Source organism: Salmo trutta, chromosome 13, assembly GCF_901001165.1.
Source record: "Salmo trutta chromosome 13, fSalTru1.1, whole genome shotgun sequence".
Taxonomy (NCBI): Eukaryota; Metazoa; Chordata; class Actinopteri; order Salmoniformes; family Salmonidae; genus Salmo; species Salmo trutta.
In genome coordinates this window covers 16,454,429-16,468,465 of record NC_042969.1, presented here as the reverse complement: position 1 = coordinate 16,468,465, position 14,037 = coordinate 16,454,429, and positions in this window count along the sequence as shown.

The following is a 14,037-nucleotide window of genomic DNA, read 5'->3' as shown; positions in this document are numbered from 1 at the left end:
AAAAACGATTTTCTCTGTCACACACTCAGTCACAACACACGTGCCTGGCTGCAAAAGAGCATTGTGAGTGACGTGAGCAGCAGGCGCTCAGCTCGAGCACAGGCAGCAGCAATTTCAGCAAATTGCAAATCATTGTTGGCTGACTGCAGCAGCAGTAGTACGGGTTCGACAAGCCAAACCCAATGAATATGGTTGGTCACGAATGTTTGATCTTGAACAGAACTTACAACATCAATCAACATGTCTCAATCAAAATTGTACAGAAAAGAGTGGGAGTCTGTACCTGAACAAACGTCAAATGATATTTTTTGCCGAGATGGCCAGTCAATTTGAGTGACGTTATTGTATATTCTACATAATGACGCAGTTTACGTAATCACGCAATGACATCACAACGTCATTTAGCAACTTTTAGCAACAAATCAACCTGCCTCTAACAACTTACCCTGAAAATTTGTTGGCAGCACTGGTATCAGCCCACAGAGAAGCACGAAATTGAACTTCACTCAACTTTCTAGAGTTTTCCCTGTTAGTTAACACTATCAACATTTCCGTTTACTGTGGCAGTTGAGATCGAATCAACGTAATATTAGCCACTTCAATGCAACATACCGAAACAAAACGAACTGTGCAAAACTAACTACGCAAGATATTTTTTTGTAGGCAGAACGCATCGCAGTAGGATTCTACTGCATTGACTCTGTACTCTACACAGACCGGCGAGGTATAACTAATCAGAGCTGCAGTAGGCCTATATGCAAATAGACCATTGCCATGGATATGTTTCATTGTTTACAGCATGAGCGGTCGTGGGTAGATGCGCTTGTTTTGAGATCAAAGCGAGAGCTGCATGTAGCCACATGTGCACATTTTATAAATATCCTTTGCCAGTTAGTGAGTTATTAGTCCAGTTATAGATCATTTGTAGTTAGCAATAGGGGAGTGGTTGCTTCCTACAAGAGCACAAAATGTGTACATTACTAGACATCTTTGTAAAGCAAGTCAGGTAAAGAGCTTTTTTTTTGTCTTAAAGGGGCAGTGTTGTATTTTGAGAGGCTTGAATAAGCTAAGTAGCCAATAGGCAGAATAATTTGTCTGATTCTCTGTAATAATGCTATGGGAATAATAATATATTTTATTTTGTAAAGTGGTTTCTTGCATCAAACACCACAACATTTTCAGTCACCTCCTTGTCTGAAGGACAAGCGGATTAACAGGTTATTGTCAAGCGCTGCATGTTTTTTCTAAAAGTCTCATGTAATGTAAGCCTACATTGAATACCACACATTGGCTGCTGCTGTAGGCTGAATGATAGAGCAGCTATTTCCATGTTAAAATGTTAGGGGATGCATTTTCTCAATTCTGTTTGATGGTAGGTCTACATTATGATCAAATAGCCACAGTAGCCTACTTGGCCACTGTAAAACAGTAACTTAAAGCAGGTACAGCCTCAGTAAAAGGGTAAGCCCTTAGGTACAGATCTAGGAATCAGCATACTCTCCGCAAATCCCAGCCTTACCATAAAGCGTAAAAATGCCAAACTGACCTCAGATCAGTGTCTAGGGTCAACTTCATGACAGCCTAGGATCTCATCACCAGAGAGAGGCGCTAGTCTCTAACCAGTTGTTTTAAGGTATTATTGTGTTGTGTGGCTGTTGTACAGGTAACACACAAAGGCCAGTGAGTGAGAAGCACTAGAAGGCCTGAATGCAACCCCACTTGGTCTTATTCAGCTCTTTGTCTCATAGTGTTCCACATCTACACCCCATTCACTTTCATCTAAAAGAAGAGTCTATTCAGGCGAGCAGAGCAGAACCCTTGGACAGGATGGCAGCGGCAGATAGCTTTCACCTACAGTGTTTGATATTTACTGAAGCCTCCCAGGGTAAAGAGCCATGCTCTTAGTCAAGGGCAGAACGGACTTCCCTCCAGAGAGATGGATAAAGAAAGAGGGAGGTAAAGATATAAGAATGAGTGAGGAGAGGGAATGAGACAGAAATACATCCCTGCGATCTTGCTATTCCACCCTGTAAATAATTGACATTTGGTTTCACACTTAGGGGTTCACAGTGGGGAAATGTATTACATTACAGTAACACACAGTATCACTATCCTAAACTAAACCACCTCCATCCAATGAACATAAACCCTACTGTCTCCTCGGTGCTTCAGTTCTTTGTGTGATTGAATGGGGTGACGTAATCAGAAATCACTGTCCAACACACCAGTCCACATTACTGTAATATCGACTGCATTACGGGAACACTACGCGTTGTCCTCTGTGTGTCATTATGGGGTTTAGGACTACTTTTGGTCTGAATGGATAATAGTTATAATCCCTGTATCAATACCAGGGCTCATTGGCAGTTTTCTCTGCTCGTTTTCGCTGCTTAAGGTTTTTTCAGGTTCACAATTGACCTCAGCTCGATTTTGGATCATTGTCATTTGCTTGCTGTGTGTGTGTGTGTGTGTGTGTGTGTGTGTGTGTGTGTGTCTTGTAGGCTTTATTGATCTCTGTGCCTGAAGTCATCCCGTTCATCGGACTACGGGGGAGATTAGGGCTGGTTTCTCAGCTGTGTCATTTCATTGGTTAGCAATTTCTCAACACAACAAATGTGACTGAATCTGATGTGCCAGACATAGGTTACGTACGTGTTCACAAAGTAAGCAGTCTTGGCTATATAGGTCTGCATGACTGCAGATTAGACTATTTCAATGTAGCAATCCACTTAAATGTGTCTTTTGTAAGGACGTTCTATCGACCAGCCAGAAAATGTCCTTCATTCTGCAAATGAATTCCGCCTCACACACTGTAGTTATGTCCCATTATTAGCAGTGAGCCACAGTCCAAATGTAAATGACTACAATTAAGGAGGAGAACAACGTGACACATGCAGGTATCTGGTGCTTATTCTAATATGTTACCCAACGTCAGTCTCCGCTAGTCAATCTCCCCTTCATTTTCTCTACATTTGTATCTCCAGGACATTATCCCACTAACTGTGGGATAAATTGACTCATTCCATGGATAAATGGGTAGGTAAGATGGGGAGAATCAGAATGAGGTGGAACTGATAAGAGAAGTTCTAATCTGTCACTGCAATGAGCGCTAAACAAAAATTGGATTGCAATGGGAGGAAAAAATAATCGATGTATCTTTTTTACTCTGGAAATAAGGTCTCCTGGCCAGAGTAATTAATAAAGATATGTGCTATACTAAATATAAAGTTAAGATAGGATCTCTGAGTCCTTCTATCCAACACTCATTGCCCTATTTTGTGTATGACCTTTGAACTTCTTCTCTTACAAACACGTTTACAGTTACAGGAGGGGAGCGATGGAGCTTGAGGAGATGGAACACTGAGTTAGTCTCAGGCCTAAATGTGGGAAATGTATGCCAGGACCACAAGCTAGGAAAACCTAGGTGCAGTGGACAGATAGCATAGAAGGGAGAAAAACCACTTCCTGATTACGAAGATACCACATGCCCCTCTCACACTGGGAGAGTGAGAGAAATCCCTTCCTGACTACGAAGATACCACATGCCCCTCTCGCACAGGGAGAGCGAGAGAAATCGAATCCATCTCTTGGCCTGCACTGACAGTCCTCTAACCTCCCCTCCCTTACTGCCATAGTGATTACGCGCCCCATGAGTTTGGACCTGCCCCTGATCCCTGGTTTCACAGATAACAGATTATTGGACCAATTGATTTGTAGCACACACTGAATTCCCCATGGCCATTTAATGGGTTTTACTCTTGCACTTTTCCTTCCATCAATCTATCAGGATTAAATTCCACCTGTCAATTAATGTCCCTTAGGCTATTCATTCTCATTTTCAAATAGCTGTTTGTTTGCTTAGAATCAAATAGGTTTAAATTGCAATTTAGAAGACCTAGAATGAATGAAAATGGATGGGGGTTTCTGAATTGCCTTTGTTGGTTTCCTTCTGCATAAGTAGCACAAGTTAACCTCCTCCCAGCAGTGTTCAGTTGAATGGGGGTCGTCACCGTGGGACATCACTATGTGAGGACATAATATGAGCAAGCATGTGGCTCAGTTGGTAGATCATGGTGCTTGCAACACCAGAGTTGTGGGTTTGATTCCCACGGGGAACCAGTATGAAAAATAAAAAAGTATGAAATGTATGCACTCAACTGTAAATCGCTCTGGATAAGAGCGTCTTCTAAATTACTACAATGTATGTATGAGCCGAAGGGAAAACTATGGAAAACCTTTCAAAGTATCGTCCTACCTAAAGCCCTCTCAACTGTTAAAGGCCAGCTCATACATGCTCTGTTGGGATGCCTCAGGTAGGGGAAACCCTGAAGATGACTGATGGGCTCAGGGAAGCCCAGGTAGGGGAAACCCTGAAGATGACTGATGGGATCAGGGAAGCCCAGGTAGGGGAAACCCTGAAGATGACTGATGGGATCAGGGAAGCCCAGGTAGGGGAAACCCTGAAGATGACTGATGGGATCAGGGAAGCCCAGGTAGGGGAAACCCTGAAGATGACTGATGGGATCAGGGAAGCCCAGGTGGCCCTTGTCAGGTGTGGGGGTTTTTGGAGGCAACTCAGGAGTCTCTTCCTGCTCAGGTCTTTGAGGCTGGATATTTGCGAGTGAGCTGTGTTTCACCATCACTTTGAGAACACCCGTGTCTCACCACTCAGGTCCTGAAGGGACAAAAACACAGGGGTCAACAAACACTGTAGTTTAGGGTTCAAGGTATTATATGACTGAAATACTAGCTAGTTAGGTCTATGGACTCTTGATGCAAAGTGTGGTCAGGCTCAGATGATAGTTAGCCTATGCACATAGCCTTCTCAAAAAGCACCCCATACAATTCTCTTCACACTAAAAACACGTTTGCTACATTGTCATAATAAAATAGCATAGACTAGAAACTAGAAATATTATTAAATTGAAAAAGTAGCATTTAGCTACTGGATTAATATGAGTGTATCAAAATAACCACTTTAAATGCATTTGAAATGGAACACCTGACATTCAGCACATTCTTTTATATTGAACCTTTATTTAACTAGGCAAGTCAGTTAAGAACAAATTCTTATTTACAATGACGGCCTGCCCCAGCCAAACCCAGATGACGTGGGCCAATTGTACGCCGCCCTATGGGACTCCCAATCACAGCCGGATGTGATACAGCCTGGATTCACGCCTCTTGCACGCCTCTTGCACGTAGATGCAGTGCCTTAGACCGCTGCGCCACTCGGGAGCCATTACAATCATAGCAAAACAAAAAAGGCAAAAGTGCTGTACATTTTTACAATTGAATTAACGTTACAAAATAACAATTGATCTCGTGTAATAAACTGGGCAGTTCGACCCCTGAATGCTGATTGGCTGACAGCCGTGGTATATCAGACCCGTATACCGCGGGTATGACAAAACATTTATTTTTACTGCTCTAATTACATTGGTATCCATACATTGGTAACCAATAAGGCACTTCAGGGGTTTGTGGTATATTGCCAATATACCACGGCTAAGGGCTGTGTCCAGGCACTCCGCGTTGCGTCGTGCATATGAACAGTCCTTAGCCGTAGTATATTAGCCATATACCACACCCGCTCGGGCCTTATTGCTTAAATATATGGGTCGCAGTATTTACCTTCAGAGGGGCGGGAGACGTCTCCAGAAGTTCTCTCACAGATATCCAGTAAGTAACCAGCACAAAGCATTGTCTTTCATGATGTTCAAGCGGATGTTTAGGCTAAGTTACTTGACCAAAAAGTGAAACCAAACATAAGCACCTGCTCAATCTGGCTTCCTTCTTTTCGCGATGTGCAGACTCCGGGAGATGTTTTGTAATTTAACAATCAAAACAGCAGTAAAGAAACATGGTCGTTTTACCCTCAAAAGCTAATAGAATAAATCCACTAATTAAATTGCTAGCTAACAGTTAGCAGAAAACTTCCTCAAACAGCAATATTATCAAAGATTTGTATAACTAAATTTCTTTGTTCTATCTGTGATATTATTGTGGAACACCTTGGAGCAGCAAGCTCCCATCAGCATGGTAGCTACAGTGCATTCGGAAAGTATTCAGACCCCTTGACTTTTTCCACATTTTGTTACGTTACAGCCTTATTCTAAAATTGATTAAGTACATTTGTTTCTTGTCAATCTACACACAATATCCCATAATAACAGAGCAAAAACAGGTTCTTAGAAATGTTTGTAAATGTATAAAAAAAAAAAAATGAAATATCGCCTTTACATAAGTATTCAGACCCTTTACTCAGTACTTTGTTGAAGCACCTTTGGCAGTGATTACAGCCTCGAGTCTTCTTGGGTATGACGCTACAAGCTTGGTACACCTGTATTTGGGGAGTTTCTCCCATTCTTCTCTGCAGATCCTCTCAAGCTCTGTCAGGTTGGATGGGGAGCTTCGCTGCACAGCTATTTTCAGGTCTCTCCAGAGATGTTCGATCGGCTTCAAGTACGGGCTCTGGCTGGGCCACTCAAGGACATTCAGAGACTTGTCCCAAAGCCACTCCTACATTGTCTTGGCTGTGTGCTTAGGGTCGTTGTCCTGTTGGAAGGTGAACCTTCGCCCCTGAGGTCCTGAGCGCTCTGGAGCAGGTTTTCATCAAGGATCTCTCTGTACTTTTCTCCGTTAATCTTTCCATCGATCCTGACTAGTCTCCCAGTCCCTGCCGCTGAAAAACATCCCCAAAGCATGATGCTGCCACCACCACCCCATAGGGATGGTGCCAGGTTTCCTCCAGACGTGACGCTTGGCATTCAGGCCAAAAAGTTCAATTTGGGTTTCATCAGACCAGAGAATATTGTTTCTCATTTTTAGAATAAGGCTGTGGAAAAAGGGAAGGGGCCTGAATACTGGAAAATGTGGGAAAAGGGAAGGGGTCTGAATACTTTCCGAATGCACTGTATATGCTAATTACTGGAATCCCAAGCTTTATACCCGCCACGTCCTCAGAAGAAATAGGCCTACCACAGAACATCACAATTTCAGTAACACTAACACAACTTGAATGTTTTAAGCTGTTCCACACTCAGTTGCTGGCCTCCTGCTGCAGTCTCATTTACTGGCTTGTATTTCTTTTTTGTCACAGGGAAATGATAGAGGAAATAACCCGTTTTGGGGATCTATTCTGAAAATATAGTTTACCAACCTACCAACTACTTCACTTCACACTGGAAGAAGCTAAGCTAGACTAAAGCTACCTTAAGGAAAATACAATTGACTTAACTAAAGTTACTTTTAAAAACTAGTTCACTACAGCCAATTAATTCACTTTGTGAAAAATTATCGTAAATCTGAAATGTCATAGACTACAAATTGCAAGAACAGATCATTTTTGGGTCATATATTAACAGAATGTGTTATTTAACCTATTAAACACAAAAGCAATGTTTCAAGTGAGAATTAGGCAGGTCCAGTAAGTAGCTAAACTGCTACATGTCAAAAAGGTAATTAACTACTGAAAACATTATCTAGATTTAGTTCAACTACCACCAAGCTACTGCAGAATGTAGTTGTTTTACTAGTTGAACTGCAGAATGTAGTTGTTTTACTAGTTGAACTACATGTACACTCTAAAAAGTGAAGGTTACCGGAGTATCCTTTAGGCGTTCTTCAAGTTGAAACTGTGGATCCTCAAAGAACCTTTTGGGGTACATTTTTTAACTACCCCCCTCCCCTATTATTATTATAAATAATAATATGCGTAACAATAAAACAATATTTTAGTTGTCAGTGTTTATTATGATTTTAGTGGCATAGCAAATTTAAAAAAAAATCTAATATGAGTTAAACTCCCAGGAGAGCCCCAAGTCCAATGGGTATATCCTCTAGCGTGTTGATGAACCTTTTAAGGATCGGACCCTTTTTTTAAATTTTCGCCTAAAATGGCATACCCAAATCTAACTGCCTGTAGCTCAGGCCCTGAAGCAAGGATATGCATATTCTTGGTACCATTTGAAAGGAAACACTTTGAGTTTGTGGAAATGTGAAAGGAATGTAGGAGAATATAACACATTAGAGCTGGTAAAAGATAATACAAAGAGAAAAAAATAGTTTTTTTTTAATTTATTTTGTACCGTCTTTGAAATGCAAGAGAAAGGCCATAATGTATTATTCCAGCCCAGATGCAATTTAGATTGTGGCCACTAGATGGCCGCAGTGCATGTGCAAAGTTTTAGACTGATCCAATGAACCATTGTATTTCTGTTCAAAATGTTGTATCTAGACTGCCCAAATGTGCCTAATTTGTTTATTAATAACTTTTCATGTTCAAAACTGGGCACTCTCCTCAAATAATAGCATGGTATTCTTTCACTGTAATAGCTACTGTAAATTGGACAGTGCAGTTAGATTAACAAGAATGTATGCTTTCTGCCAATATCAGACATGTCTATGTCCAGGAAATGTTCTTGTTACTTACAACCTCATGCTAATCGCATTAGCCTACGTTAGCTCAACCGTCCCGAGGGGACCCACCGATCCTGAAGAAGTTTTAATATGTTGATGTTCTCCATATCCATATCCAGGATGATTTTGCAGTGCATGGTGTAGGGAGGGTGAAGTCTGTGAATCAAAAAGTCATTATACAGATGATTAACAAAATATGCACACGACAGTATTCAAACCTTGGTTTTTGTGGTGAATGTGAATGAAAAAAACTGTTTTGATAATGGTTTTCATACACACCTTGTCCATTATGTAGAGGCCTATGGGATATTCATTGACGAGGTAAGGGAGGAGGATGGTAAATGTGATCTGCATAACATACCAATATGCCTCCTTGTCTGTATACCTGCAGACAGACACAAAAGTGAGCGGTTCAGTCATCTGCACCCAATACAGCTAGCCTTCAACATATTCTAATAGCCTACATATTCTTACCTCTGTTGATTGATATGCATTGTATTGTGTTCATTTTCTCTTTTAGAAAGATTTGCACAAATATGAAAAGATAGATGGTATCATCATAAAACAATATACAGTTGAAGTGGGAAGTTTACATCCACTTCAACTGTATATCCACAACAACATCCACAACCACTCCATAAATTTCTTGTTAGCAAACTATAGTTTTGGAAAGTCGGTTAGGACATCAACTTTGTGCATGACACAAGTAATTTTTCCAACAATTGTTTACAGACAGATTATTTCACTTATAATTCACTGTATCACAATTCCAGTGGGTCAGAAGTTTACATACACTAAGTTGACTGTGCCTTTAAACAACTTGGAAAATTCCAGAAAATTACGTCATGGCTTTAGAAGTTTCTGATAGGCTAATTGATATAATTTGAGTCAATTGAAGGTGTACCTGTGGATGTGGCCTACCTTCAAACTTAGTGCCTCTTTGCTTGACATCATGGGAAAATCAAAAGAAATCAGCCAAGACCTCAGGAAAAAAATGTAGACCTCCACAAGTCTGGATCATCCTTGGGAGCAATTTCAAATGCCTGAAGGTACCACGTTCATCTGTACAAACAATAGTACGCAAGTATAAACACCATGGGACCATGCAGCCGTCATACCGCTCAGGAAGGAGACATGTTCTGTCTCCTAGAGATGAACGTACTTTGGTGCAAAAAGTGCAAATCAATCCCAGAACAACAGCAAAGGACCTTGTGAAGATGCTGGAGGAAACAGGTACAACAGTATCTATATCCACAGTAAAATGAGTCCTATATCAACATAACCTGAAAGGCCGCTCAGCAAGGAAGAAGCCACTGCTCCAAAACCGCCATAAAAAAGCCAGACTATGGTTTGCAACTGCACATGGGGACAAAGATCGTACTTTTTTGAGAAATGTCCTCTGGTCGGATGAACAAAAATACAACTGTTTGGCCATAATGACCATTGTTATGTTTGGAGGAAAAAGGGGAACGCTTGCAAGCCGAAGAACACCATACCAACCGTGAAGCACGGGGGGGCAGCATCATGTTGTGGGGGTGCTTTGCTGCAGGAGGGACAGGTGCACTTCACAAAATAGATGGCATCATGAGGGAGGAAGATTATGTGGATATATTGAAGCAACATCTCAAAACATCAGTCAGGAAGTTAAAGCTTGGTCGCAAATGGGTCTTCCAAATGGACAATGATCCCAAGCATACTTCCAAAGTTGTGGCAAAATGGCTTAAGGACAACAAAGTCAAGGTATTGGAGTGGCTATCACAAAGCCCTGATCTCAATCCTATAGAAAATGTGTGGGCAGAACTAAAAAAGCGTGTGCGAGCAAGGAGGCCTACAAACCTGACTCAGTTGCACCAGCTCTGTCAGGAGGAATGGGACAACATTTTTGTGGAAGGGCTAACCGAAACCTTTGACCCAAGTTAAACAATTTAAAGGCAATGCTACCAAATACTAATTGAGTGTATGTAAACTTCTGATGCACTGGGAATGTGATGAAAGAAATAAAAGCTGAAATAAATAATTCTCTCTACTATTATTCTGACATTTCACATTCTTAAAATAAAGTGGTGATCCTAACTGACCTAAGACAGGGAATGTTTAATTAGGATTAAATGTCAGGATTTGTGAAAAACTGAGTTTAAATGTATTTGGCTAAGGTGTATGTAAACTTCTGACTTCAACTGTACTATATTCTTCCGGAAACTTTTAAACTTAGCTTAACACATCATATGTCATTATTATTGAGCACACCACACGCAAAGACTATGTGATATATCCTGATCACTGAATCCTATTTGCGTCCTCTTTTAGATCCCATTGGAGATGGCGAGCTTACGTCTGCAACAACAGAGTTTGAAAATGTGATGTGTTGTCATGAAGCTCGAAGTTACTTGGAAACACAGGCCATGCGGCTAAATCTCGCCATATCTGGGAACCACAGGAGGTTGGTGGCAACTTAATTGGGGAGGACGGGCTCGTGGTATTGGCTGGACTGGAATGAGTGCAATGGTATCAAATATATCTAACACATGGTTTTCATGTGTTTGATGGCATTCCATTTGCTCAGTTCCGGTTATTATTATGAGCCATTCTCCCCTCAGGAACCTCCACTGCTGGTACCCTTAAACCACAAGAGGCTGCCGAGGGGGGATGGCTCATAATAATGGCCGGAACAGAGCAAATGGAATGGCATCAAACACCTGGAAACCATGTGTTTGATGTATTTGTTACCCATCCACAAGCCCGTTCTCCCCAGTTAAGGTGCCACCAACCTACGGTGCCTTACTGTAAACAAGCGCAACAGCTGTTCAAGGTTAATTGATAGGCAATCGGCATACCCATTGAGTCTTGAAGAATAAAATGTATCTAGCTTCATGATATAGTTAAACTATCTTGTGGATGTTATGGACTATCGGTCCTTGCATGTCAAGCGCTATCTATGAATTTGATGGGAGTTATGTTTCCTAAACCCATCCCTCAGCTGTATACCAAAACAAGTGGAAGGGACTCCCTTTTGTTGTTTTTCGAATTGTAGGCTAGCTTTAAAGATGCTCTATGCAGAAATCGCTCCAGAATTTCCTGGTTGCTAAAATTCTAATAGTTTGCCTAATTTCATTTTATGTGTATAGTATAGTGTCGAGAATCATTGCACCATCTAAACCGCTGTGAAATATATTTTCCATAAGCAAAAATGTTTGTATTTTCAGCTGTTTGAAGCTGGTGTACAAAACCTAAAGTAAAAGATACAAAAACTAAACTTAAGAATGGGAAGCATAGAAATGGCGCACATAGAAGAGATCTACTGCTTCTTAGACTTGCTTTCAATCACAATTTGTAAATTTGGTCGGATCGCCCAAAAAGTTACATATTTCAGCTTTAAGGTTTAGAGCTAATAGTCACTTAGGGTGATGTCTCATAGGGAGTTTTTATATGGCTATATCTCTATAGTTGGAAAATGTGTGATAGCAGTGCAGCAATGGTAGCATTCTGTGTTAGCACGCTTTCTTTCATCCCTCCATCCCATTACTTTTCCCATAGGGATTTTACCTTATGACAAACAATATCAGTATACAACAAGTTACTGCTCACGTATCCCCTTTAATCATATATCATTGGAAAGCTAAGATTCACAGCTATACGTCACACACATTTTCGGAATGTTCAGGTCAACATAACTTTGACCTCAAGGGTACATATCAGAATTACCTGTATAAGTTGCTTTGAAAAGGAAACACTGATACATTTTAAACTTTGTTTGACAAGTGGTTCTGAAAGGTCATGAAATTAGCTTTTAAATGCTATGTGATATAATCAACTTAGAAAGCACCAGTTACAACTATTGTTTATAAATCACCCATATTGTGCCATTGACATTAGAATGTTGGACGCTTACCCACTGGACACACACTGGTTGAATAACATTGTTTCCACGTCATTTCAGATGTTGAATTGACGTCTGTGCCCAGTGGGTAGCAGTAGAACTCCATAAAGTGGTGGAGCTATGTTTTTGGATTGTACCTTATGGAACCAAATTTCACACGCACAGCTAGAACAGGAAAGATGTGTATGTACAGGGCCATCATAGGATTCACACTTTAACCTCACAGAGCCTTTTTCTAATTTGGCCGCCAAACAACTCAACGGGGTCTTATTGGATCAATTTCGTATGACCATACCTGTATGAAATATAATTGTAGTATGCCCAATAATATCTTATAAATGTTCATAGTGATGTAGAATACATAACCAAATGAGCCATATATATAAAGATGATAAATTATTCACAAAATTAAGAATGACCCCAAATAGCTGTCTAATTCATTGATTTCTGAAGATGTTATGATCAGTAATTGCAATATGGCATCTTTAAACATGTAACATGGATATGTAAATGTTAATAGTCATGGCTGTGAGCCGATTAAAATGATATACTTAAGCAATAAGGCACCTCAGGGGTTTGTGGTATATGGCCAATATACCATGGCTAAGGCCTGTTCTTAAGCACTACGCATCGCGGAGTGCGTGGATACAGCCCTTAGCCGTGGAATATTGGCCATATATCACAAACCCCAAGGTGCCTTATTGCTATTATAAACTGGTTACCAATGTAATTAGAGCAGTAAAAATAAATGTTTTGTCATACCCAATACCCGGGTATGACAAATCATTTATTTTTACTGCTCTAATTATATTGGGAACCAGTTTATAATAGCAATAAGGCACCTCGAGGGTATGTGATATATGGCCAATATTCCACGGCTAAGGGCATGTCAGCCAATCAGCATTCAGGGCTCGAACCACTCAGTTTGTAAAATGTTATATTAGCTGTTTTCATAAAACAGAGGACTAGAAACTTGCTGCAAACATTACAGCAATCAAATTTTTTGAAATTGCACCTTCTATATTCTACTATTCTAACTCCCGTAAGTAAGTTGGGACCCTGACTAAAAATGTAATATATGTATTTTTTTAATAGTCTAAGGGCCTCTTAGCGGCCATGGGGCCTTAAGCGGCCACTAATGTCGCTTATTGGCTTGCCCGGCCCTGAACTTGCCCCTCAACCTCATAATCTTACATATGGTTGCTTTCAATCATAACAGGAGTAACTTGCTTAATTGCTTAAACATAACTTTTTCATCACCCAGCGCATCAGATCACATGGGACACAGAGTACTCACAGGTCTCAGTAACTCAATTCAACCCCACTCGCTGTACCAGGACATCAGGGCACAGAAATAAAAGTAGTAGAATCGCTTTGCTGGGTATCCACTCCCTATCAACTAACGTCATAGACACGATAGTTACCAGAAACCAGACATTCCGACAATAAACGTATGTTTTATGACAGAAAGACAATAAACAATCTTGATGTTATAATGAAGTGTATATAACATGGAGACTGAAGAAACATCACTATTGTACTTTTTTTTACCATTATGATGTGACTGCTTGTACCCTAGAAGAGCTGTATTAAAACTGTTACTTCGACCGGATCCTCGAGTCTCCACTTTTACCTTCACAAAGTCAACTTGCATTTGAAAATCACTGTATCACTGTCTTCACTGTATAAAGTCGTCTTGGAGCTATTTCTCAGTCCATATCATAACAATCCTCCCCACC